We start from the raw sequence: 24,476 nt of genomic DNA on the forward strand, positions 1-24,476 counted from the left end.
TTCAAAATATAGAAATTTATCCTTAAGCACATAGAATCTTTGATGATGATACAGGCCCAGAGAAATAAAGTGACTTGCTCAAGTCACAGGGCTAATTAATGATAGAGTGTAAAATTAGAGGTCTCGCAACTCCGAATCTGCTACACTTTCCACCATGTCAGTGGTTTTCACTTAGTGTTCTGGAGGTCCTGCCGGGCAGCCCGGAGAGGGTGTGGGGGCTTGAAGGGTAGTGTTCCACTGTTTGTCTCATGCTTTCTGTTCAGGTAGACCCACTGGGCTTTAATGCACAGGTATCCAGATTTGTCGATTTCATGCCAGTAAAACAAAACAAAACAAACAAAAAAACGACATACAATTACCATCATGTCATAAAACAAGGGATATTTTATGTACACGTTGAAAAAAATTTTAAGAGGAGATATTTTAATACTGAAGACTTTTGGAAGGACAGAATCTCAACATAAATGGAGATTCTTTTCTTGTTTTAATGTTTATTATTTATATTTGAAAGAGAGAGAGGGACAGAGTGAGAGCGGGGGAGGGGCAAAGAGAGAGGGAGACACAGAATCTGAAGCAGGCTCCAGGGTCTGAGCCATCAGCACAGAGCCTGAAGTGGGACTCTAATCCACGAACTGTGAGATCATGACCTGAGCTGAAGTCAGCCGCTTAAGCAACTGAGCCACACAGGGTGCCCCAAGTGGAGATTCTTGATAAAGCACAATGCTATCCCACATTTTCCTCATTTCACTAAGGATCACAGAAAAAAAGCCAGTATGAAAAATCACTGTTCTGTGGACCTGAATTTGGGAAGCAATGGTTTTACAGGGAAAAAAAAAAGCATAGAATTTGGGTCTTAAACACATCATAGTAATGGGGCATCCTCAGGTGAGTCATTTTGATCTCTGTCTTTCATCCACAAAGTTCAGTAATTCCTGACCCACCCACTGCTAGGTTTATTCCTTCACCAAAGAATTGAGTTTGGTTATTCTCATAATGTGGCCTCGGGACTCCCTGCATCAGAACCATCTGAGATACATATTACAAACCCAAGTTCCATGGCCCCATCCTGGATGCAGTTCTCAAGAATGGGGTCTAGTTCTAAGGAAATCTGGGTTCTTATTTTTCAAATGATGGTTGATATATCTGTCCTAATTACTGCAGAGTCTGGCGGTAAGATTACAAGGGTAAAATTCTTTTGAGAATCTGCCGTAGCTATGAAAGTGGAAAAGAGAACAGATGATTATAAGAGCAAGAAGGACGAGAATGAACACAATATCTGAAGAAGGCAAATCACTTATTTTCTCACAGTCTGTGTTCTCATCCGACGGACAAGGATTGTGAACAACAATGGTGACTTCGCAGCAAAACTATTTTCAAGCAATATCTTTCAAGGAAGCAGTATCTTTGGACATATGCAGAGTTGCCCTGATAGAAGTGATCAGGGACCCTGTCCCTTCAGTGCCTCAGATATCCTTCACCCTCCAAGTAGCTTCTGAGGCCTCCATGGTAGATGATAACAGAATGACTTGATCTTTGAGGCATCATTCTGGCTCCAGAGAAGGGAAATGTAACCACTGAGCACCAGTCATCAATCAATGGCTCTGGCTCTGGTGTGACTATCATCAGCACGGAATGTGCAGCCACTTAACTACCAGATTTGCTTGACACCAGATGTAGGTGTGCAAGTGAAGTGGCACGGAATACCACAATCAGAAGATGCTACCCTTACCTTAAAAAAAAAATCCATTACTGTTCTTAACTCAGAGGTTCTAACCAAGTAATCTGTCCCCTTTCTTTCTTCATAGTTCCTATGGAATCTGTCCCTTGCTTTCCATCCTCCATGGCCATGGCCACAGTATAAGGCTCTAGAAACTATCTGAGACACTCAGCTGCCTTCCTCACATAGTCCCAGCCTTCAGACCCCTGTAGTTAATTGCAAGCCTTCTTTCTAACTCCTTGTTTTGATACTGACAAATCCAGCTGTGATCAGGTTTATGTTCCTACCCCACAGTCCTCACAGAGATATTTCAAACTCATCACCTGCCAAACTGCCCACATTCTCTAGATGCTTTCACGGACAAGCACTTTTGCCTAGTGCTTTTGCTGAATAATCAGGTTCCAACCTCTTGTCCCCCACCCTTGACATGTATTTCACTCAGCGTCCCCATCGTGGTGGGCAGAAGTATGGCCACTTTCCCCCTCTTGCTCAGCTCACTCTGCTCCAGCTCCCTGGATTCTTTGCTGTTCAAGCACATCGAGCACATTCCAGTTTGTATGTGCTGGTTCCTCCACCTGGAATAATCTCTCCCCCCCACCCAGATACCTGCATGGATACATTTGTTCTTTTCATTCAGATTTCTGTTTAAATGTCACGTCTTCATAGGGGTCTTACTGAACCGTCTTATTTAAAACAGTCCTTCTAGGGGTGCCTGGGTGACTCAGTAGATTGAGTGTCCAACTGATCTCATGGTTTGTGAGCTTGAGCCCCACATCAGGCTCGCTGCTGTCAGCATAGATCCCACTTCAGATCCTCTGTCCCTCTCTCTCTGTCCCTCCTTCATTTGTGCATGCACACGTGCTCTCTCTCTCTCTCTGACATAAACCCTTTAACATTTTAAAAAATAGTGCTTCCATTTCTCTTTCTTTACCCTGATTTATTTATTTTTCGTCATATTATCACCTGAAATTCAATTATATATACTTTTGTTGATACGTTTACTATCTGGTTCTGCTGTCCTGAGTTATTCAGCAACATGAGTTCTGAACTGTAATTTTGTTTTTAACCCAGTATCCCGAGTGTCAAGAATAATACAGACACTTAGAAGATGTCTGATCAATATCAGAAAGGAAAGAAAAGGAAAAATTTGGTTTTGTTCTTAAAGCCCTCATTTCATCAACTACACTTTCACACTCAATGTCAAAGTACATATAATTAAAACATTTAATTGTGATAAAATGCACATAAAATTTACTGTTTTAACCATTTTCCATGTACAGTTCAGTGGCATTAAGTACATTCACATTGTTGTGCCACCATCACCATCCTCTATCTCGGAAACTCTCCTCATTTTGCGAAACTAAAACTTTGTTCCTATTGAAGAAGAACTCCCCATTTCTCCCACCACCAGTCCCTGGAAACCACTATTCTACCTTCTGTTTCCGTGAAGTTGACTCCTCTAGGTATCTTATACAGGTGGACTCATACAGTATTTGCCTTGTTTGTGACTGGCTTATTTCACTTAGCATAATGTCAAGGTTCATTCATGTTGTGTCAGAATTTTCTCCCTTTTTCAGGCTGAATAATATCACACTGTATGCGTATACCATGTTTTGTTTACCCATTCACCCCATCAACGGACAACTGGGTGGCTTCCTCCTTTTGGCTTTTGTGAATAAAGCTGTCATGATCATGAGTGTACAAATATCTCTTTGAGACCCTGTTTTAAATTCTTTTGGATACACACCCAGAAGTAGAATTGTTGGATCATATGGTAATTCTATTTTTACTTTTTTTGAGCATCTGCCATGCTGTTTTCCATAGCAGCTGCATCATTTTGTATTCCTACCAGCAGTGAGCAAGTGTTCCAATTCCTCCCCATCCTCACCAATGCTTGTCATTTTCTGTTTTTTGGATAGGAGTCATCCTAAGGGGTGTGAGGACGTAGCTCATTTGGTTTTGATTTGCATTTCTCTCATGAATAGTGATACTGAGCATCTTTCATATACCTGTTGGCCATTTGTACATCTTTTTTTGGAGAAATGTCTATTCAAGTCCTTTGCTCACTTTTGAAGTTGGGTTGTCTGTTTTTTATTGTTGTTGTTGAGTTGTAGGGGTTCTTTGTATATTCTGGGTATTAATCCTTTATCATAGATGTATGATTCATAAAGAATCATTGATCATTTAGAGTTGCTAAATATGGTTTATTTTTAATTCCTTGAGTTGATTAGTCCTCTTAACCAGTTCATAATTTATTTTGTACGCCTAGAGAAGAGAGATGGTGCCTCTGTTTGACCCATGCAATTCTTAGCAAACAACATGGTCTATGCAGTCTTTCTGAGGATGATTACAAAACGATGTAGGATCCTATTTGGTATCACTTTTCTTTCAATAGTGGCCCACAAATGGAAGTACAACTGTTAATTAAAAGCACATAATGTTGCCTGATTATGGATAAAATGTCCCAGCTCACTAGAGCATAATTCCTATGGCATTAGTGGAGAATTAACTAGCTTTATTAAAGATTTGGTGGACTAGTCACTTTTTCATCATCCTTTAATTAAAACCTCTACATCTTGCACTTGAAAGCCTTTGTTTCTTACCCATTGTTTTCATTCTTTATTCTGTCTTTAAAAAACCAAAATGACAAATTTTAAAAAGCACAAAAGTTTTTAAATGAGAGTTTCATACTTTGTAATAATAGAAAGGCATACTTTTCTAAAATATTGAAAAAACATAAGATTTTAATGTTCTTTGAACTAGAAGGCCAAGAAAAAGAAGAAAAGTACTGTGGTTAGCAGAATGTTTTGGATTTAAAGTTCTTTTATAGTCTAAAAGAATATATTACAATTTCTTTCCACCTCCTTGTTTACACCAAATTAAAGATACCACAGTTCATGGGTACCAGTTCAAAGTCCTAAGGCGCAAATCATCCAGTCATCGCACAGCTTTCTTTACCTTCTTCTTCGCGTGGAATAGTTATTTGCCCTCAGAAAATGGCACAGCAAGACAGCCTCCCTCAACCTTGGTTCCCAGCCCCTCCCACAGACCCACACCTGAGTTGTCACACAGTGCTGGATGGACACATACAGACATTCAATAGAAGTTCCTGAAATAAATTAATAATTTAAATCCTATTAGCCAGGATTTGCTGGGTATTTTGTGCCAGACTTCCTGCTGTGTGCTTCACAGTTATGATGTCACAATGCCAGAGGCAATTCTTGTCACTTAATGACCACCAAACTATTTACACTCGATTCCATATTTCTCCCTATAAGCCCTTAGTTATGGACTTTTTCTCCTCTAAAAATTCTACTGTATGCTACGTAAGGAAAGGAGAACTTGCTTGGTATTTTTTATTTTGATTTTGGCACCCCCATCTCTAAACCCTTTTATGCAAGTAGCGCTTATTACATAGGTAATTTCAGCCCAGCTGAGAAGAAATCTAGGAATAATATATTTTTGTTTCATCTTCTGATACTGAATGTAGCCTGATGCCTCTTTCAAGAAGAAAAAAACTGACATTCTGTATGTGATAAAGAACCTGAGTGATAGAAAGTAATAAGAGAGCCAGCTAACTTTCCACACCAGGATTATTATTTGTATGATTAAAATATAAAGACACCTGAATTTATCTTTTCTGTTTATGCTATTTGAGTCTCATAAAGTCTATGTCTCTGCTTTCTTCTAAATATTGTTTTCCATATTTCAAACATCTAATTAGGTAAACACAATGCAAAGTGAGATGATACACTGTTTGGAAAACCATAAAATTATAGAGTAGATAGACTTCCATTATAATCCAATTTTCACTCTGTCATAATTTTACAAAAGGGCTTCCTTGGGGGTTGAAACTTTCTAAGCTTATTTTCAGCTCAAAACATATTGTTTTGATTTACCTGAATTTGGAGAAGGAAGATTCAACTCTACCTTTTCTCTGTTGATCATATGAATGTCTTTCCTATCACAACAGATCAGGCATAATCTTTTTTTTTTTTTTTTTTTTTTGATGTAGCTTCTGACATACTTCAGGAGCCACTCTCCCTCTGAATTCTTGGGCACTTAACAAAATTATTCAAGTTATTCAAGTGGTACAGAAGATGATGAAATAATGATGAGATCATGCTCATTGCCCAGCCTTTGCCCAGTCCTGCCTCTTGCACAATGTGCACTGTAGTACACACCCTTCCTATACACAGGACTATTGTCTTACTATAGATAATGTAGAACTGTTGGATCAAATGTAATGTGTATTTTAAATAGTAATATATGCTGCCAAACTATCTTCCAAAACCACTGCACTAAATTAGTATAATTTCACTTATAGTACATACATGAGAATACCAATTTCCCATATTCACCAACAATGATATTATCATTCTCTTGGATATAAATTTCTTCATTGTTATTTTAATATGAAATTCCAAATTTGTTATGAGTCTGGTAACATAATTCTCTTTCTTAGGTTGTCTTTTTTTTTTTTTCCAAACGAATTTTTTTCTTTATCCTAGGAGTTCTGAAATTTTTTCAAGATGTACCTAGCTATACAGATTTTTTTTTTCATTGTGCTGGAAATCTGCCAATCCATTTAATCTCAAAACACAAGTCTATCTTCAACTTAGTGACGTTATCTTTTTTTTTTAAGTTTATTTATTTATTTTGAGAGAGAGCGAGAGAGCAAGTGGGCACGCACACACTCATGTGAATGGGGAGGGGGCAGAGAGAAATGGAGAGAAAAATCCCAAGCAGGTTCTGTACCATCACATGGGGCTCGATCCCAGGAACCCTGAGATTATGAGCTGAGATGAAATCAAGATTCAGATGCTTAACCGACTGAGCCACCCAGGTGCCCCCAACTGAACCACTAATATGGCTGTCACACTAAGTTGTCCAACCTGGAATAGTCTGAGTTTAGATGCCAACAATGCCTGTGACTCAGGATCCCTCTGAATCAATTATTAAAGCTGGGATGACTCTCCTGTGTGCACGTTATGTTTTAATATTCATCTAATATTTCATGTGGTATGTGAGCAAAGGCTACTTTGGAGCAGACAGGAAATAACTAAACAAAGCATCCAATGTTCACAGTATCTCAAACAATACCCATCAGTTTTCATAAATCATCTGTTTCAATGGAGGTAACAAGCTTGACATAGATATTGTTAAGAACTAAAGTGCGTAATCAGAGTAGACAAGATGTCTGGGGGATTTACTTTGTGATAGACAGGAAGAGTAAAATTCCTCCAAAAGAACTAAAGCTGAACAAAGGAAAGGTGCTGCCATTCAATTATTTCTTGCTTATCACTTCTGATAGGAAGCCCCCTGGGAGTGACCCTGCAGAGTCTGCCTGTGTTAAAGTGCCCTTGTGTAGAGCGCATCATACGAATGATGCTAAGAAATGAAAATTACATGGCCTAGCACATTGTTGTAGCTGGATGCCAACCAGCAGAAATCTGTCCCATGCAGACATAATGCAACACCAGAATTTGCAAACAGTTATCCTTTCATATTAGCCCTGAATTGTATGTGGAATAAACCACATCGAGAACGATTGAAAGTTAAGAGTATAGTTACAGTGACGATAACATTAAAAACAAAACTTCCTAAATTAATGTTTATTTGGCTATTTTTAAACCTTTAGGAATAAACAGAAGCTTGCTAAATCATTAAAATCAAATTAGCATAATCTAGTATCTAAAATTATTACAGTATTAATGTAATGATTACATTTCTTTAAACCTAGTTAATGACAAAACACTGTTACTTCTTTTTAGGAAGAAGTTACATTAACTAATGTCATTGGATACCATTGAGATTAGCCAGTTCATCTCCATATGAGCCAAAATTTGTACCAGTAATTAGAATGCTAATATTTTATATATATTTATAATGAAAGTTTCTTGGCCATAAAGAGGAGTTAAGTGGGAAAATGAATTTTCTATCACTCTATGAAAACCACTATTCAAAATGTAAATACAGATAAATAAAAATGAAAATGAACATGAAATAAAAACAAATAAGCTCTAGAGATCTGTGGTACAATTTTGTGCTTGTAGTCAACAATGCTGTATTATGCACTTAAAATTTTGAGAGGGTAGATCTATGTTAAGTGTTCCTCCACCACAATAAAATGTTTTAAAAATGTATTATTAGAGCAATGTGACTATAGGAGGTTTTATATTTTGCTTAAGTTTTCAAAGCATTTGGACTTCTAAGATGCTAAACACTGAAAGAATAACTTTGTTCTCTTACAAAATACTTTCTGTAGGAGATTCTATGAAACAAACAAAAAGAAGAAAATTAATTACCTATAATTCTTCTATCCTAAGATACTACCATTGTTTAACAATTAGATATATACTTTCAAGTTTTTCTACTGATTGTATTTTTATTTAAAAATGGGACATTTCTGTCACTTTATTGCTGAACAGTGCACGTGGACTCTTTTCAGCATTTGAAGGTGGTCTTCCTTAACAGCAATTCTTAAAGTAGAGTCTCCAGGCTACTATGTGTCCCTGAGATCCTTTCTCTGGGTCTGGGAAGTCAAATCTATTTTCATAATAATGTTAAAATGTTATTTGCCTTTTTCACCATGTTGACATTTGCACTGGTGAGTCAAAAGAAATGGTGGGTTGGGGCATCTGAGTGGCTCAGTCAGTTAAGTGTCTGACTTCGGCTAAGGTCATGATCTTACAGTTATTGGGCTCGAGCCCTGTGTCGGACTCTGGGCTGACAGCTCAGAGCATGGAGCCTGCTTCATATTCTGAATCTCTCTCTCTCTCTCTTTCTCTCTCTCTGTCCCTTCCTCACTCATGCCCTGTCTCTCTGTCTCTCAAAAACACATAAACTTTTACAATTTAAAAAAAAAAAAAAAGCAATACTGGGTAAAACTGCTATAGCTTTAAAAAGAATCAATGTAGTTTTTGAGTTTTTGGTGAACTGTTAAAGAATTATATCCACAATTATCCAAAAAGCCTATTAAAGTACTTCTCTATTTATAGTGACATATATATTTGTGGAGCTGGAGGGATTTTATTCTTCAGTTGAAAGACTGGGGCACCTGGGTGGCTCAGTCGGTTCAGCCTCCAACTTCAGCTTAGATCATGATCTCTCAGTCCACAGTCTATGAGTTCAAGCCCCAGCTCAGAGCCTGAAGCCTGCTTCAGATTCTGTGTCACCCTTTCTCTCTGTCCTTCCCTCACTCACTCTGTCTCTCACAAATGAATAAATGTTAAGAAAATTAAAAAAAAAAGGGGGGGGGCGCCTGAGTGGCTCAGTCGGTTAAGCATCCGACTTTGGCTCAGGTCATGATCTCATGGTTTGTGGGTTCGGGCCCCACGTCAGGCTCTGTGCTGACAGCTAGCTCAGAGCCTGTTTCAGATTCTGTGTCTCCCTCTCTCTCTGACCCTCCCCTTCTCATGCTGTCTCTCTCTCAGAAATAAATAAAAACGTTAAAAAAAAAAAAGAAACATATCAGGACACACTAAATAGTGAAGCAAGTATAAGAATTTATACTTACAGGTTGTCTTCTCCTAACCTAGTCAAGTAAGATATTAAAGAGATTTGCAAAAATATAAAACACTAACCTTACTAATATTTTTTTTGAGAAATATGTTTCAAAAGTGTGTAATTTATATTAACAGCTTATGTTTTTGTTGTTCTTAAATGGATCAATACATAAACACACTAAAAATTTCTATATAGTTTCTAATACAGTAAATATTGATAGATATAAACCACATGGAATCCTCAGTAAGTTTTAAGACGTCTTAAGACCAAAATATTTGGGAAATGCTGTTTTATAATGGGATTTTTATCAAAAGTATAGTCATCTTTTTTAAAAAATTTTTTAATGTTTTTTATTTCTGAGAGAGGGAGAGACAGCACAAGCAGGGGAGGGTCAGAGAGAGAGGGAGACACAGAATCTGAAACAGGCTCCAGTCTCTGAAATGTCATCCCAGAGCCTGACGTGGGGCTCAAACCCATTAACTGCAAGATCACGACCTGAGCTGAAGCCAGACGCTTAACCAACCGAGCCACCCAGGTGCCCCTAGTCATCTTGTTTTTTTTTTTTTTTTTAAAGTTTATTTATTTATTTTGAGAAAGAGCGAGAGACCACAAGTGGAGTAGGGGCAGAGAGACAAAGAGAGAGACAGAGAAAGAGAGAGAGAACCCTAAGCAGGCTCTGGACTGTCAGCACAGAGCCTGATGTGGGGCCTGAACCCATGAACCATTAGATCATGACCTGAGTTGAGATCAAGAGTCAGATGTTTAACAGACTGAGCCACCTAGGTGTCTCTATAGTGGTCTTTTTAGTGGACATGCCTTAATTTATTTAACTCCAGAATATATATTTCTTGAAAGCAAAGAAGACTATGTAAATCCTAACGGGCCTAGTAAAAGATTTGCTCCCAGTGAGTAAATGATTGAGTGATGCTGAATCAGATTGAATCCTGAACACCTTAGTTTTGTTTCTTTTTTTTTACCCCTTCATCTCCACTGCCTCTCAGATGAATCAGTGGAAATCTGCATGGCATGGCCCTAAATGAATTAGAAGTATTATTTAATCAGCCTTTTTTTTTTTTTTTTACAAAGTGAAGAACATATTTATAGTAGTAAAAGCTCATGGACCAGTTTCTTTCATAAATCTGGATTTTCTTAAATTGGGATTATCTACACTAATAAATTTATTTTTAAAATTAACCTAGGACTGCCCATCACCCATTTTCCTTATCCCCTGGGCACTGAGGAGGCACTGGTTGAGATGAGCACTGGGTGTTGTATATAAGTCAATTTGACAATAAATTATATTTTAAAAAATTTAACCTAGGATTAAAAAAACCAAACCAAACCAAAGATAGTCTGTCCAGTCCTAAAGCATACAGATCCATAAAATGCTATTCTCTCATGCATTAATATTACCCTTTAATGAATTAAATATATAGAGTTAGCCTCATTAAACTCAATGGTCTCTGGGGGGCTTACCTAAATAACTTTAAACCAGACTATACTCTTTGCAACCTTTTCTGCAGTACTTAGGAATTGTCATTGTTATAGAGGCCCTTGAGCACCCATTTTAAGTAGTCTAGGGTACCGGTGCCAGAATGTTAAAGAGCACAACTAAATGACAGTCCAGCCACATAAGATTCCAAAAATGTGAGCACTGGACCTGCAGATCTGGTTTTAATGCAGCACAAATACAGGATCTTTATCAATGATGTTCAAGTGCGAGAGCTGAATTTTCTCTCCAAAAATCAACACTAGATTTTCCTGTTTTTAAACAAAACACACCCTCCTGTTGAACAAGCCCTTTCTATTTTATGACCCCATCACAGGCTCTGGGTCCGCAGTAAATGGACATTCTAAAGAAATGTAACCATCCACTGGCCCCTCTTCCCACCACCTGTTAGGCCCAGGACACAGGGTTGTGTTCTCAAGACTCAGCCTGGTAGTGTTGAACAACCAAAGGATTACACTCTTACCGCCACCATGACCCCTTCAGCTGTGGCTTTACTCCTAAATATCACCCTTCTCCTCTTCCAGGATTAGAAAGTAATTTTTTTGGTCAGATTCTTGTCATTTTCCTGGGATAATGTTTTTTCCTTATTTCTCTTCTAAAACAGAAGAAAAAAAACCCCAAAATAAAAAACCTGTTTCCTACTCCATGCCCTAACTCCTTTAAAAAAAATTTTTTTTTAATGCTTTATTTATTTCTGAGAGAGAGACAGTGTGAGCAGGGGAGGGTCAGGGAGGGAGGGAGACACAGAATCTGAAGCAGGTTCCAGGCTCTGAGCTAGCTTTCAGCACAGAGCCCAACGTGGGGCTTGAACCCATGAACCATGAGATCATGACCTGAGCCGAAGTTGGATGCTTAACCGACTAAGCCACCCAGGTGCCCCATTGCCCTAACTCCTAAAGTATGAAGACAGAGGTGCCATTACAAAGGACAGTAAATGCACCTAAGATAGATCTAACAGACACTGAAGGTGATACTGTTGTAATATTCCCAGATGACGATGGTAAGAATTGGTGCCCCTCAAGCCAAAGCCTTAGGTAGTCTTCTAAGGCCAACTCTTCTAAGGCAACAATTCTCCCCTCCAGAGACAATTTTGGTTGATACACTTTGGGTTGGGGGTGCCATTGGCATCTAGTGGGTAGAAGTTAGTGCTGTTGCTACGCATCCTCCAATGCACAGGACAGCCCCTCACCAAAGTGTCATCTGGCCCCAAATGTTAATAAGTTAAGAAATCCTGCCCTAGCATTAGCAAAGCACACAGCTCTGGGGCCCGTGGATATAAATGGGAACTCTGCTTATATTACTCAGTAGTTTATTCAACTATTCATACTTTTGTACCATTTTCATTATTAGAGAGATATCCGAGCCCCAGCTCCAATATGTATTAACTGTGTGACCTTGAACCAGGAGCTTAAACTCTATACTTTATGTATGAATGTAAAAAAAAAAAAAAAAATGCCTTCACACAACCGTTGTGAAGATTGCATTAGAGAAGACATGCAAAACGCTTGGTGATAAATGTTAGCTGCTACCACCATCATCATCACCATCACAATCACCATCATCATCATCAACATCATCATCATCATCATCAAACATTTAGGAACTACTAGGTGGCTGGCACTCTGTTTGGATCTGAAGATACATGAATGAATAAAGACTTGGAATCTATCCCTAAGGAGATTACAGACACCCTGCTAAGCAAAAACGCAATAAAAAAATCGATCTCAAAGTTCTGAAATCCTAAAGAATTTTTCCCAAGCAAGAGGCACTCCGCCGCACCCTTCAACTGTGCAGAGAGACATACCTTCTCTTTCTCCGGTAGCACCAGAGGAAGTCCTGCTTCTTCTAACTGGGATTTCTTAGGCTCTGCTTCTCTGCTACCTCTCCCTCCCATCAGAACCCAGATTCTCTGGTTTGGGACCTCAGGTGTTTTGTGGTAAAAAGTTATGCTCACAAGAAAGACCAAGTAGCATGTAAGCGGAATGGCTTCCCACAGGCATCATAAAGGGGGTGGGCCAGAAGGGTCACCACGTTCAAACTTCAGGGGTCAGGAGCACCTGGGAGGCTCAGTCGGTTAAGTGGCTGACTTCTGCGTAGGTCATGATCTCATGGTTCCTGAGTTTGAGACCCGCGTCAGGCTCTGGGCTGACAGCTCAGAGCCTGGAGCCTGTTTCAGATACTGTGTCTCCTTCTCTTTATTCCCCTCCGCTACTCATCCTCTGTCTCTTGAAAATATAAACATTAAAAAAAAAAATTCAGGGGTCAATGTTCCAGCCCAGGAGGAGCAGGTGGTCAGTGTATACCATAGCATGCACTGGCTCCCTGTGGCATTTCTGGCACAGGTCGGCCAGAAAATCTTCACTGAGCAGAAATGCATCTTTTAAGGAAAAAACTCCCCCATTAAAAAAATGCTTCATAATTTATTTTCCTTATTGTATTAAGTGACTTTTACTTATCCCTCCTATATCACCTGATAAAGCTCTGCTCCTTGCTCTGTGCGAGAAAGTTATAATTTGCACATGCACATTATAATTTGTAACTGTACAAATGACTGCAGTATCACATTCACTAGAATAATGACCTGTAGCATAAATAAATGGGGGTTGTAAGGAGGGCATGTGCCTTACGAGAATATCCTTTAAGCTTTGCAGTTCAGGAATGAAGTTCTGCCTTCCACCATTCTACACATTCAGCAGCAGGAAAATTACTTGAAAGGTAAAAGCCCCATTTAGATGCTTTATACTTTTTGTTGATTTGGACTAAACCTCAATGACTATTTTTAAGCTAATGCAGAAACACTGTGGAAAAATGAATCATGTCCTTTAATTGCCATAGTGCTGTATCATTTACTTACACTAGAAATGATTGGTGAGTCTAGTTTGGGGGTACATCCTAAACAAGCTAATTAGTACATAGATTAACCTCTGTAATCACTCTCTAGCCAATTGCTTTCCATATTTTTTTTCATAAAATTTGTTTGCACTTGTGTTTCTTAATGAGACAGGTAACTAGCCTTGCATTTTGGGAATTTGGTTTTCTAGCACAAAAAAAGTTTACAGTATTTCTTTTGGAGAAATTTATTGCTGAGTTACTTGCATGTAATACTGAAATCCTCTATTGTGTTAGACCGTAAGAGGCTACAAGATGGCTAGGTTTTGGACTATTAGTAAGCAGACAGATTCACTTAAAAAAAAACACACACAACTCCATGGTTCCAACTCTATAAACCCTTCTTTAAGAAAAATACACATTCCAAGCCAGAATGATAAAGGAGGCAGAGAAGTGTCTGCATGACAGCCTTCCTCCTTCAAAATATATCATCACCTTCCATAACATGTATTATTCTGGTCACTCACCATCCTGTATGTTCAGGAAGGAGTATTTTTTAAGATCTAACTGTAAAAAGCACTAAGGTATTCTCTCTTCTGTTGGACCAGTCCTGGGAGTATTCTTATTTATGTCTCATATCTGAGCCGCAGTCCTATATGCCCTCAGCATCAGGTGTGTCTGTCATCTCTGGAGGGCTGCGGGGTGGATTCTCTGTGAACTAACCTAAATGAGGGACCAAAGGGCCTCCCAGGATACAAATGGAAGGGAAAGCAGTGACAACGAAACTATCCTCTTCTAGGACAAGGAACCATGATACAAGAAAAACAGAAGTGATGCTAAGAACAACCTAAAGTCCTGTTTTTGAATAAGAGAGGCTGCCCCAGCAGGTACACAGGGGCCCTTGGTAGAGAAACTGTAATCGACGGAACACTAAAAAATAAGAGTGTTTTATCTAAAATCTCAGTAGGGTACTAGAAGATATTAGAGGCATTCGTCTATCACCATTTCTCAATTTACGACACTCACTCCTGGGTTGCACCTAATTAACACAACTGTCAGTATGGATGTAGGTTTCCCCCGCTATACAAAAGTAAAGCATTCCCATGAAACGTTCTTGAACCAAAATGGTGTAAAGCAAAGAAGCATTTACCATTAATATACATGGAAAAAATTGTAAGCATTCCCGGACAGACCTAAAGAGTAGCCTCTCCTATGCTTTTCTGATACCTTAGGTCACATCTTGCTAACAGATGCATAGAATAAGTCGAGATGAAGCACAGGAGCTCACAGAGCTCAAAGCTATGGCAGCTTGACACTGAGACGCTGAGTGTAGCTCCCAGGGAGGGAGTCTGGCGGGGGCCCTTCCGCTTGGGGTGCGCACTGCCTCTGCAAGGCCTTGTTGCAGAACAAGTCTTGAAAGCTATTTGCACTATCTTTTTATGCAAAGGCAGAAATCCTCTTTGGATTTTTTTTCACTTAATGCAAACAGGTAATCATGTAGTTCTTTCTCGAAGTGAAGTGCCGTAATGCAAACTTGGGAAAAGCGGAGGATACCTGTATAGCCCTAGACACGAAGCTCCGCTAGCTTCGGACGGGTGTCAGTAGAACTCCCAGTTACCAATGACACAGGGGCCACGTGTGGGGTTGTAGTGACTGGAAACCCCCAGGATGAAGGGGGAATGAACGTGCTGGCGATTTTAGCAGTGATCAAGAGGACACCCTCCCACATTCATGTCAGACACTCACGAGACTCCAAAGCTATTTGGGAGGAATCTAGGAGAGCTGCCTGGCACCAAGAAATGCTGCTCTGTAACTGTCGCTGTGATTTGTTTTTATTCCCAGGGTGGAGCAGCTTGGGAAATAACAGGAAATGTACAGAAGTAATAATGATGACTGCGATAATAGCTACTTTATTTTCTATGTCATCGTCTGCATTGTTTCTGTGAAATAAGACAACTGTATCAAAATATTTCAATGGAAATTAATAAGCTTTCAAGTTAAATTATAAACGCCCTCATGATGCAATACACAATATCCAAAAATATTGAATCAGGTAGAGGAAACTGCTGAAAATCAATGTTTCCTCTACCTGCTCAGGATGATAAATCACAGACCAAAAAAACAGAAAAAAAATCTGGGTTTATTACCCAAGGAGTAGAAGAACTAACTTATTAGCCTCTGTCCCCCATTCATAACAATAGCCCTGTCTCTAAATGAATCTGCCTTTCTTGCGCTCTGGATCCAGTCTCCCTGGACCTGTGACAGCTACCCGTCTCTCAGCATTACCTCATTTCCTTCAGCTGGTCCTAGGACTTGATCTTGACCTGCTCTTCTAGACCTGGCCTCCATGCCAATTCTGCATTCCTGTAGATGCCGACATTCTTTTTTTTTTTTTTTTTAATTTTTAACATATTTATTTTTGAGGGAGAGAGACAGAATGTGAATGGGGGAAGGGCAGAGAGAGAGAGGGAGACACAGAATCTGAAACAGGCTCCAGGCTCCGAGCTGTCAGCCCAGAGCCTGATGTGGGGCTCGAGCCCACAAATAGTGAGATTATGACCTGGGCTGAAGTCGGACGCTTAACCAACTGAGCCACCCAGGAGCCTCTAGCTGGTATTCTCTTGCTTAAGAAAATGCATAACTTAAAATCGTATTGATATATTTAATCTAATCTTACCGTATTTATAGGCAACCTGTATGGTCTCAAAAAGAAGATATTTTCTTTATATTTTATTTCTTCAAAAATGTTTTTGATAAAACCATGGAGAAGACGAGCAACTAAATGTGGAGAATGGCACAGCACAGGTCAGAATGAGGCCAGAATGACCCTTGATGGCACAGAGGATTCAACTATAGACTTGGGGTGCATAAACTATACTGTAGATTTTGGGGTGGATATCCTTTTTGGATTAAGAAACCTTCCTTTTCTTCCTGATATGCTAAGAATTATTATCATGAACTGATGTTGAATTTTAATAAATACTATATCAGCATATAATAGGGTAATCATATGATATTTCTCCTTTTATATTAGTGTGGAAAATTATATTTAAGCAATCTTGTGTCTCTGGTTTAAAATCAATTTGCTCATGTTTTAATATTTTATATATTAATTGACAACTTGCTAATATTTGCTTCAGAAATTTTATACTTATTAAAGTTGTTGATAATATCTTCTAATTATATTGTCAGTGTCTGCAAGGAACTATAATGATATCCCCTTTCATCACACCCAATGCCTGGCTACTTAATATTTTTTCTTGTTTGAGCTTGCCAACTATATTTTTTATTTATTTTTTAAATGCTTATTTATTTTGAGAGAGAGAGAGCAGGGAAGGGGCAGGGAGAGAGGCAGAGAGAGAATCTCAAACAGGCTCTGTGCTACCAGTGCAGAGCCCGATGCAGGGCTCAAACCCAATGAACCATAAGATCATGACCTGAGCCAAAATGAAGAGTCAGACACTTAACTGACTGAGCCACCCAGGTGTACCATGAGCTTGCCAATTTCCATAGACTTTTCAAAGAACAAAATTTTGGCTTTGATGATTGTCTTTGCTATGTATTTGCTTTTTGTTTTTAAATTTTCATTATTTCCTGCTCTTCTCTTTGCTTTTTCTTCCTTATACATTCTTTCAGTGTATTTTCCCTTCCTTTTTATAAATTTTTGACATGGATGTTCATTAATTTTTAGTTTTAACATGCATTTTAAGGCTATAAATTTCCCTCAAAGATGGCTTTAGCTACATCTTATATGTTTTGATATGTCAAAATTTCATTACCATTCAGATAAAAATACTTTCTAATTGCCATTATGACTTCCTTCTTAACCCTATATTTATTTAGAAGACTATTCCTTAAATTTTAAATACAGAAATATTCAAGATTTCACTATTGTTCTTAAGATTGTTCCTTCTGATTTGTAGCTTAAATGAAGAGTGATCAACTTTTAGTTCTTTGTAAAATTTTAACCTTTTCAAATATTTTGAGACGATATTTGATTTAGTATCTGGTCAGTTGTTTTTTTTTTTAATATGTTCCTTATATGATAGGCGAAAGTGGTTTTCTGTGCTTGTTTTATGTTCAAAGCTTTCAGTTTCCACAAGTAAAGTTTGTCACCATACAGTTTAAACTTTATTAATGCTTAGTTTTTTTCTGCTCTCCCAACTTACTGAGAGAGATATATCATAATTTCTTACTATTTATGAATTTTTCTATTTCTTCTCTTAGTATTGTTAATTTTTAAAAATTGGGCCACTTAATTAAATGTCTAAAATTGGGGATAATTATAACTTCTGGGTGAATTAATTTTTACCATTTATAAAATATCCTCATTATATCTGTTTTTGCTTTAAAAAGTCTTCTTAGTATCAGCATAACAATTACTGCTTTTGGGGGGTGGAGGGCAAAGGGAGATATTAGTATTTGCATTTTATGGGTTTTTCCCCACCTTTTTTTATTGGTAACCTTTTACATTCTTTTTTTTTTTAAACGTTTATTCATTTTTGAGAGACAGAGAGAGACAGACAGTGTGAGTGAGGGAGAGGCAGAGAGAGAGGGAGACACAAAATCTGAAGCAGGCTCCAGGCTCTGAGCTGTCAGCACAGAGCCTGATGCAAGTCTCAAACTCACAAACCACGAGATCATGACCTGAGCTTACATCAGATGATTAACTGACTAAGCCACCCAGAAGCCCAACCTTTTACATTCTTATATACTAAATATATTTCTTTTTTTTAATTTTTTAAATATTATTTTAATTAATTTATTTCTGAGAGAGAGAGACAGTGTGAGCAGGGGAGGGTCAGAGAGAAAGGGAGACACAGAATCTAAAGCAGGCTCTAGGCTCTGAGCTGGCTGTCAGCACAGAGCCCAACGTGGGACTCGAACCTATGAACTGTGAGATCATGACCTGAGCAAAAGTTGGACGCTCAACTGATTGAGCTACCCAGGCGCCCCTATACTAAATATATTTCTTAGAAACAGCATTAAGTGAGCTTTATCCAATCTGGTACTTTTATCCTTTAATTAGAGCATTATGTCTTTTTACAACTAATACCACAGCTAATATATTTAAATCTAAGTCTGCTGCTCTACCAGGTACTTAGCTTTCCTGAACATCAATATCATCTTCAAGCATGAGTCTTCTAAGAATTAAAGAAAATTTAAATGAGAAGACTTGTTCAAGTGCTTTGAAGATTACAATGTCCTAAACCAAACTCAGTATTACTAAATATTCTTCCACTGAAAAATTTTACCCAAAAAACTGTGATGCAGGCTCTTGAAAAGCTGTTTCAGAGAAATTTAAAAAATACATCAAGCGATGGCAGCATCATAAGAATATTTTCAAGGCCTCATGATATGACTCCTTCAGAAGAAACAAAGCTGATGGGACTTGGCTTAGGGAGGTGTGTGGGAAGGCTCCGAGGAGAGGGGTGGCTCAGTGAGGCCAGAGATGGAAAGGAGGCCAGTATTGGAAAAAGGGACAGCGACCGACGGGGACGTGAGCTAGATCCTGTAGAGATCCATGGGGTTATTGTCTGTGTTAGAAACACACTTCCCAGTAAACAGGACAATGTGATGTGATTTGTGTTTTTAACAGTTTACTTGGGCACCTACTGAATAGAGGAGGCAGGAATGGGAGTGGGGTGGAGGAGAAGGTAGCCAATTCAGAAAGTCTCATTTGTTGTTGTTGTTGTTTTAATATATTTTTTATTTTTTGGGGTTTTTTTAGTTAGTTTTTTTAGTTAGTTTTAGTTAGTTTTTTTTTTTTTACATAAATTCAAGTTAGTTAACATATAGTGTAGTACAGGTTGCAGCATAGTATTTAGTGATTCATCACTTGCACATATGCCTCCAGTCAGAAAGTCTCCTACAGACATCCCCACCCTCCACAAAATGAGGGGGTGCCTTGGACTTGAGAAAGAGAAGCAGGTGGACTTGGGGGATCTCTGAGGGGAGAATCAAAAGGACATAATAATGGCTCATGTGAGGAGTGAGAGAGGCGGTGGTGTTAAGGAGGACATCAGGGTGCTGGCTGAGGCAACATGTGGATATCCGTATCTACGATGAAGTCTAATACTTACAGACCAGCTATCAAATCTACTGCTCATTATCTTCATTACCTTGTTTCCATTACTTAATAAACTTTAAACATTTCAACCTTGTGTTTCACAAACCCCAATCTCTCTGTAATGTTTTCCCTTTGCAGCTTTTAAAAAAAATTTTTTTTTAACTTTTATTCAGTATTGACAGAGAGACAAGAGCATGAATGGGGAAGGAGCAGAGAGAGAGGGAGACACAGAATCCAAAGCAGGCTCCATGCTCTGAGCTAGCGAGTCAGCACAGAGCCTGACGCGGGGCTCAAACCCATGAACCGTGAGACCATGACCTGAGCCGAAGTCGGCTGCTTAACCAACTGAGCCACCCTAGATGCCCCAATCCTTTGCAGCTTTTGTGCTAAATATGATTCCAAATAAAACTGAACAGTTTACCATATATTATACTATATTACTCTTCTCACAAAAGACACTATAAAGTTTGGTCAAAAACTCTCAGTGGTTGAAATGACATCAACACTAACTCCAAAAAAAAAAAAGATAATAATAATAATAATAATAAAAAACACAAATTCTATTGCATTTTTTCATGAGAAAACAAAATACTTTAAAACAATTCTGATGAAAGACAATTTGTTTCTCCTCAACACAAAACTTCAGTGCCACCACTTTCAAAAGAAGCATTTCCATTACAAAAGCCATCATGTTTGTAATTGAAATGATAACCCTCAAATCATTCATTGGACCTACATTTCATTTAGGTCTCCAAGTTTTGAACTTTCTCTCTAAAATAAAAAGGTAAGTTCCTAATGGAATTGTAAGATTATTGAGTGACAAAGTTTTTGTTCTTTTTTCTGGTTACAAAAGTTATGTTGAAAAGCATCGAAAATTAGGAATGCTTTCTGACCATCAGAGAAGCTTCATTTCTGGGGGGGGGGAGGGAAGTCCCCTCAGCTATCATGATCTGCAGAGCACCAACAGCGAATGAGACGCTTCCCTGTCTGCAGAAAGGAAGGGGAACAGATACCTATGGTCCTTGGTGTTTGAAGCACAGGTCTGTGTGGAGCGTAACAGAAGGGGCACCTGCATCGTACATGGAATGCAGAACCAGGAAGGGGTGAGGGGGGTGAAGGGTGTCAGTGTTCCTATTTTTGTGAGGGATGATTCTTTTGGGGTTGAAGGATAAAGAGAGAAGGAAAAAATTGAGGGATTAGATAGAGCCTTGTTTTTCAAACATCACGCTGTGAACCATCAGTGAGTGGATCAGGACCAGAATTTGTTTTATTAGCTAGAACAGAAATCTTCAGAGTATATCATACACAATAGAGGCAATATTTCATTAGACTCTGTTTCTCATATATATGTGAGTATATATTGTGTGAATATGTAAATATGTGTATATTGATTTGTCATATATACTTTTTACTACAAACCATAGAGTTGAATATATAGGGAGAGTTGAATATATTTTCACACCTCTATGGCTTTTAGCAAAAAGTGAGTCACTGAGCCATGGTATTTAAGGTTCCTTGCCCCCTCCTTTGGATAAAAAAGGACTGGTATGTTAAAGACTTGTTCATTTTTTACTTGGGCTTTCCACCTTCAAAAGAAAACATGATGTTTTCCTTTTATTTCTATTTCTGATAATGGAACAAAGATGAAAAACTTCCTTCCAACTTTTCAGAATTTATCTCTTATTTGCCTCATTCAATGTTATATGTTGATTTTCTGTTAAATAGTTCTCAAATCCCTCAGTCACACTGGATCACTGAACTCTGAAAGATTATGAAGATCATCTCCTTCCTTTGCCTACCTCTTTTGTAGACAGTCTTAAAAACTGGCATATGAGCTGGCTTCATTTAAAAATACATTCCCATCTAAATTATTTCCCAACTGAAAAAAAAGAGTGAATCAGAATCACTTCCTTGCTGTATAAATTTGGAAAGTTATTCATCTTCTCTCAGCCTTAGTTTCTTTGGCTGTAAATTAAAGTTAATACTATCTCCTTAGCCAGATTGTTGCAAGGAGTGGAGAGGATTCGTGCAAAGTGCCTGACAAAAGTTAGGCATTCAATAAATGACTATTTTGAATTATAATGAAATGAGAACCAAGCACACAACTGTTTCTTATTCTTCTCATATATAAGCAGGCATCTTATTCTCTGCCTTCCTGAAGAGCGTACTTCATCTCTTTTCATCTCCTGAGTGCGACACATGACCTGACACTCACATACACACAGGAGATGCTTGATAAAAGTTGACGGAATTGAATTAAGGAAAGGTGCTGTTGTGTTTTATTGATAAGAGAGTACACTTATTGCCAAAATGATTATAAAAGCCAATTTTTACGCCCATATTAGCTTGTTGATTTTCTTTTTTTTTTTTGGACTGGGAAGGCAATCCCAATAGGAAACACCCACCTCCCAAAAGGTTCAACTACAAAGGGAACCAAAGTCAAGCTTCATCAGGTAGGCTTCATCTTCCCTGACAAGAATTTAAACACATCTCTGCACTCTGGGAAGAAGCCAGTAATTGAAAGCCCCTGCCAGTCAAGATGAGCAGAGCACCTAGACTGAGAAGAGTGTGAGATGTTTGCTTATCTTCAAAAGAGAAGGGTGAGCTGATAAGATACAGAACAGTCATTCTGGTCTGAAACAAGCCTACAAAAAAACCACATTAAGTAGAGATCAGTCCTTATTGTCTTTTCAAACCTTCCTTTCTTCTGATCCCATCTATATAAACACACCTCACACCCCTAAACCTGCACCCACTTTTCTGTGCTTTAAATCCTTAGCCCCTGGAGGTGACAGGGCACCTCTGTGCACCTGCCCAGCTGGCCTCACCGGTGGCCCACTCTCTCATGACCACTAAGCTGTGCCTGAGAGAGCAGGGCTGCAGGCTGTTCCCTGGCAGTTCTTTGCCATCTCAAAGGAATTCCAGATACCATTAAAACTAAATGTCTATGCCTTTGAATGAAACAGGTCATGTGTGTTTCAGTAAATGGGACAGTCATCTCTAAAAAACCCCTAGGTGTATAAAGCTACTGAGTTTTCCCATCCTACCATCTTCAAAGTAACAATGAAAATGCAATTCTTACACATCTAGCCTTTCCAAGTGACCCTAGGGTGGCATTCGCTGTCTATTCTGCCATTAAATTGCCTCACAAAAATCATCTTTTTGTCAAGTTTCTGTTTCTTCTCTTACACATATGAATATGAGGCCCCAGGGAGGAGGGATGTTAGGGTGGGGAGGGATGAAATGGAATCTTGTGGATGGCCTCTGTCAGCGCCCTGGTCTGTGGGCCCCAAGTCCCCATGAAAGGTCCACTGGAAATGCCTTTCTTCCTGCCAGGTGGCGTGATCACACATCTCATAAAGCAAATCCAAAAGTCCCACATGGAGAAATGGCAAGAAATTTTCAAAGACTTGTTGATTTTCACAACCTAGCACACGTGCTGTGTAACCACATGCAAGTGCCCCCGGGGGTGGGGGGAGGGCGATCCCGGTTTGTGTCCAAAACTTGTTTCAGGAGAAGGTGTCTTCCCACAGGCAAGTAACACACATCTCCCTGTTAGTGCCCACTGTCGTCCCTCCTCCTTTACCCAACAAAACGGCCACCTGGTCTGAGCAAGTGATCCCTCTGATAGGTGCAGGGTGGAGGGAGGTGGGAGGGGGACTATTTCAGTTGGCTGAAATTTCCCCCACAATAGCAAGGGGCAATAGAACTGTTTACATTTGGGGCGCCTGGGTGGCTTAGTCGGTTAAGCGTCCGACTTTCGCTCAGGTCATGATCTCACAGTTTGTGGGTTCGAGCCCCGCGTCGGGCTCTATGCTGACTGCCAGCTCAGAGCCTGGAGCCTGTTTCAGAGTCTGTGACTCCCTCTCTCTCTGACCCTCCCCTGCTCATGCTGTCTCTCTCTCTCTCCTAGAAATAAATGAAACATTTAAAAAAAAAATTAAAAAAAAAAAAAGAACTGTTTACATTTGATACGTAGATAACAGTGGATCAGAATTCGAATAGGTCTAGAAAACTCAAATGTTCACTGTTTTTGTTTTTTTTTTAAGATTTTACTTTTTTAAGTAATCTCTACACTCACTGTGGGACTTGAACTTAACAACCCTGAGATCAAGAGTCACACATCCCACCAACTGAGCCAGCTAGGCGCCCCTCAAATGTTCACTGTTAACTGAGCCTCTGTATTCTGTCACATGGTGTTTAAGTGCTGGGACTATGGTGGTGAACAAGATCCCTCCTGAATAGAACATGTATTCTAGTAGGAAGAGACCAAAAACAGCAAGCTGGAGTGTCTGGGTGGCTCAGTTGGTTGAGTGGCCAACTCCTGATTTCAGCTCAGGCCATGATGTCATGGTGTGTGAGTTCGAGCCCCACATCGGGCTCTGTGCTGACAGCGAGGGGCCTGCTGAGATTCTTTCTCTCTGCCCCTCCCCTACGTGCACAATCTACCTCAAAATAAACTTAAAAAAATAAAATAGATAAGCTAAAAAATAATTTCAAGTAGTCATAAGTGCTATGAAGAAGGTCAAACATGGTCACTGCCCAGAGTGGCTGGCTATGGGCTAGAGGTAATTTTAGGCAGGTTTACAGAAGACCTCTTGGAAGAACTTCCATGTAAACTGGAAGCTGAAGGATCCCAAGGGAGCTGCCAAGATCTGATTCTGGTCACGAGTATTCCAGACAGAAGATGCCAATGACCTGTGGTGGCTGTGGAGGAGGAGTGTGTGTATCCCGAGCCTGCTAGCCAGTGGGCAAGTGGCACGAGCAGAGGTCGGTGGGCAGCAGGACCAGATCGTACCGAGGCTTGTGGACACTGGAAAGGAACTCCTATGTCACTCCCA

At 39.3% G+C, this 24,476-nt stretch overlaps 1 protein-coding gene across 10 annotated transcripts in view; it reads right to left on the reverse strand.

Annotated features, from left to right (window-relative positions):
- The window catches only part of ENOX1 (ecto-NOX disulfide-thiol exchanger 1), a 545,438-nt gene that overhangs the window by 300,372 nt on the left and 220,590 nt on the right, over positions 1-24,476 (reverse strand). The gene's annotated exons all lie outside the window — the stretch shown is intronic.

The sequence above is a fragment of the Hyaena hyaena genome, unplaced genomic scaffold, assembly GCF_003009895.1.
Source record: "Hyaena hyaena isolate Hyena2069 unplaced genomic scaffold, ASM300989v1 scaffold_394, whole genome shotgun sequence".
NCBI lineage: Eukaryota > Metazoa > Chordata > Mammalia > Carnivora > Hyaenidae > Hyaena > Hyaena hyaena.